Source organism: Schistocerca nitens, chromosome 3, assembly GCF_023898315.1.
Source record: "Schistocerca nitens isolate TAMUIC-IGC-003100 chromosome 3, iqSchNite1.1, whole genome shotgun sequence".
In the NCBI taxonomy this organism is placed as follows: Eukaryota; Metazoa; Arthropoda; class Insecta; order Orthoptera; family Acrididae; genus Schistocerca; species Schistocerca nitens.
The window spans coordinates 265678563-265682740 of record NC_064616.1 but is presented as its reverse complement, the minus strand read 5'-3'; the positions used below and the strand labels follow the sequence as shown (position 1 = coordinate 265682740).

Here is a 4178-nt window from a genome sequence, read left to right as displayed (position 1 = left end):
TATAGGATAACTACTGTATGTCTGTTCTTATGATAGGTATATAAATGGTCGTAGGAGAAGGGCTACTCCAACCGTTGGCCCCTTAACTCTGCAATCAACATATCTGAAAAATCAAATTTTTGAGTGTGGCTTTTTAGGACATATTGGTATCACGCACTGTTGTGCTTGGAACGATTATTGCAAACAGTGAACATCTAAATTTTCGGCGTTCCTTTCTCATTCCATTCTATGTAATGTGTAGGTTCAAATGGCTCTGAGCACTATGGGACTTAACTTCTGAGGTCATCAGTCCCTAGAACTTAGAACTACTTAAACCTAACTAACCTAAGGACATCACACACACCCATGCCCGAGGCAGGATTCGAACCTGCGACCATAGCGGTCGCGCGGTTCCAGACTGAAGCGCCTAGAACCGCTCGGCCACTAAGGAGGGCTGTAATGTGTAGGAATTTATTTTTGACCGAACTGTAGATTGCGAATATGTTTCGGATTGTTTTGTGCTTTCTTACCTAAGTTATTTACATGCACTTGTGGCGTGGTTGAAATTTTCATTTTTAGAACCATATAAAATCCATTGTCCTACGTCTGGTGCATTAACTGAGAAAACAATGAAGATACTCTGTGAAAATAGTGAACTCAGTAGGTGCAGAAAGGTATACAAAAAGTAAAGTAAGCAAATAGCATAAATGACTCAACCAGAGAGAACGGTAACAGTTTTTTGCGAGAGTAGCGTCTAGAGAGTGGATGTCACCATTGATGACTATGGATAGTACGAGTGGAATGAAGAGAATGCCCTGCCGCGACTGCCGTCGGTGGTAAGTGTAAAGGGAACCGGTGCGTCATCATAGTGCTGCGTGTTACAACAGAATGCGGAACGTCACTGATTTCTGAGTCCCCCCACTCTCTCCGTCGCTGATACCTGCTGCTACTTGCATTAAACCGCGCCGTGTCCCTTCTCGATTGTTAGTACGCCGTTCCAACATTGCTCTTCAGGACCTATAGTATATAAGTTGAGTCAGGAATGCTTATATTATCTACCAGTTGCCTCAGAGCCGTTGCCAAAAGTGGAGCTACGGAAGAGGGCGACGTGAACATACAGGTAGCGCCGAAGGCGGTCTCAGATAGCGAAACTCAGTTTAATGATTCAGAAACACAGACCGGTCAAATAATGATAGAAATGCTGTTGAGATCGATTAAAAAGCAACGACGGGATGAAGGGTGCCAGGTTGGATCCAGTTAATGTTTTCCAGAATTCAGGCTGGCAAACATGAATTACAACAGGAAATGAAGAACCAAAGGGAGTCCGGTAATATGCGGTTAAACAGGGCCTGAAGAACGATATTACATCACAAATAGGTAGTTAAAAGCTGAGATGGAATAGTGTAGTAAGGAATTAAAACCAGAAGTAGGTGAACAGCTAACCAAGCTAAAAAAGAAGTTCACAAAGATAAATATCTGTTAGAAGGAAAGTTAATAGAAAGAGCAGACCAAGAATCTAAACTCTGCTCTGAGAAATATACCGAAGTAAACAGTAAAGTATTTGTCAGAAACTAATTCCAAAGACAGAAACCGACTGTACTCAAAAGCGTGAGCAATTAGATAAAAAGGTTTTTGAAAAAGTGGAATTAGTAGAGCTCCAGGTAGTAGATTTCATCAGTAGTATTAACAACACCGAAGAGATACTTTCTTTTTTTTTTTTTGCTTCCATGGGGATCCACAGCCTCTAAGTGTTTAATAAAAGAATACATTGTCCGTTGCAAGCTGTATTGTGCTTTATTAAAACCGTGCTATTAGCTAATTTGGTAAGTGAGCCACTATCAAGCACCTGAAAGAAACCAACGCGGAAGGGCGCCGCATGTTTTCATAGATCGTCATGTATAAATAAAGCAGTCCATAACTAACATTAACGTAATTATATGTACAGTGCAATGACAATACTTACCCTGGTGTCCAAAATTAAAGCAACAAATCGCGATTTCCCCGTCCTGTGTCTGATTCACGATATAATCATACAAACTGTCAACAGATGTCTGTACGATTGTGTTCTACATGGAAGATAGCATTCCAGTCAATGGACTATCACACCAATGATGACGTCAGGGTACCTGTCAAACGGAGTAGTGTTTGCCGGGTAGTCCCACATCCACAATCACTGTAGACAGTCACAGATGGTGCAGTATAGTACAAAGAAGATGCCTATGCGGTGGAGGACCATAAGAAGAATGGCAGCAGGACAGCCGCAAACTGATATAGTCCAATGGCTCAATGTAAATCGCTGTGTTGTTTCTCGGATTTGGCGGCAGTTTATAGAGAACAAAACTATATCCCGAAGACCACGGCAGGCCCGACTACGTGTAACATCAGAAAGGGAGGACTGTTACTTGGCTGTAAGGGCACGACGGTACCACCTTAGTACTGCACGGCAACTGTCATCTGATCTCACAGTGTCAACTGGATTTGTTGCATCGAGGCAAACGGTGTACAGAAGGCTTCAGCAGAGTGGCCTTTATTGTCGGAGACCTGCATTATGTGTACCTCTGACGCGTCTTCCCAGAAGGGAACGTGTGGAGTGGAGTCGTCAACATGCCACCTGGGCAGTCGAAGATGAGAAAATGTTCTTTTCCCAGGTGAGTACAGATTTGGTTTGGAGAACTATTCTCGACTGATTCGCATCTGAGGGAACTTGGAACACGATATGATAATTAAATAGACACCCTAGCTGCATACAGGCGCTGATGTACTTCATTGGGGACATGTTGAAAATGTGTGCCCCGACCGGGACTCGAACCCGGGATCTCCTGCTTACATGGCAGACGCTCTATCCATCTGAGCCACCGCGGGCACAGAGGATAGTGCGTCTGCAGGGTCTTATCCCTTGCACGCTCCCCGTGAGGTCCAGTCCCGGTCGGGGCACACATTTTCAACATGTCCCCAATGAAGTACATCAGCGCCTGTATGCAGCTAGGGTGTCTATTTAATTATCATATCATTTCTAGCAAAGCTGCATGGTCATCCACGGTAACTGTTCTTTCGGGAACAGACACTACCGTCATATATAACTTGGAACACGATTGCGGGACCTAAAAACTGCAAAAAGAGACCCATTACCAGAGGCATCCATAATGGTGTGGGCAGGGATTACATTGACCACTCGAACACCTCTTCATGAAACTTTGCGGGTTCAAAATGGTTCAAATGGCTCTGAGCACTATGGGACTCAACTGCTGTGGTTATCAGTCCCCTAGAACTTAGAACTACTTAAACCTAACTAACCTAAGGACATCACACACATCCATGCCCGAGGCAGGATTCGAACCTGCGACCGTAGCAGTCGCACGGTTCCGGACTGCGCGCCTAGAACCGCGAGACCACCGCGGCCGGCCTTTACGGGTGAATCGACAAGGTTTAACTGCTGTCAGGTATCGCAACGAGGCCATGGGATCTCATGTGCGGTTGTTGCGAGGTGCTGTGGCCCCGGACTTTGTACTGACGGACGAGAACGCTCAGCCTCACAGAGCACCTGCAAAATTTCCGTTTGTTGCTTTAATTTGTGACACCAATGCACGTACGCTCTATCTGACGGAGCACAGAGTCAACCACTTATCCTGGGTCAAAATCAGTATTTTTGTTGGTGGTTCTGCTTTTAATCTAGGGTTAGTAATAAAAAGTAAGGCACTATCACGATATTACCGGTGAATTAAAGAACTGTTATTGTTCTCAGATAGACTGTAGTCAAATATAAACTCTTTGTGATGTTTCCCAGTGGATCACAGATGTCTGCCAATTTAAGTCTCGAATTCAACGCTGTCTTTGAGACGTGTTAGTATATCAGATTTGCTAAGACATAAGCTCGTGATATGTTTGGTCATGGTTTGAGTCCTAGCACACAATATAAAACACGCGGGACAGCTACAATACAGTTCAGCGAAGTATCTCTTGTTACTTCGTAGATTGAGAGCTGCGAAAAATGTCACGCGAATAAGCACGGATGTGTGACATTAATGTCATTCAGTTTATCACGATTTGAATGAGAAAACAACTATAATATTGAAGGATAGCGGCTTGTTACGTGCTGAACGTGATTAGGATGTTGGTATGTATGCTGCAGAAGGATGGACCGATGCCGTGGGAATGGTATTCGAGTATCCACTTCAAGAAATAAGAATTAAAGTGAAACT

At 44.0% G+C, this 4178-nt stretch overlaps 1 non-coding gene across 1 annotated transcript; it reads right to left on the bottom strand.

The window, feature by feature from the left end:
- Positions 1-2767: 2767 nt before the first annotated feature.
- Trnat-ugu (transfer RNA threonine (anticodon UGU)) lies at positions 2768-2842 on the bottom strand. The gene has a single exon. It is a non-coding gene; the product is annotated as a tRNA-Thr (tRNA).
- Between the last annotated feature and the right edge of the window lie 1336 nt (positions 2843-4178).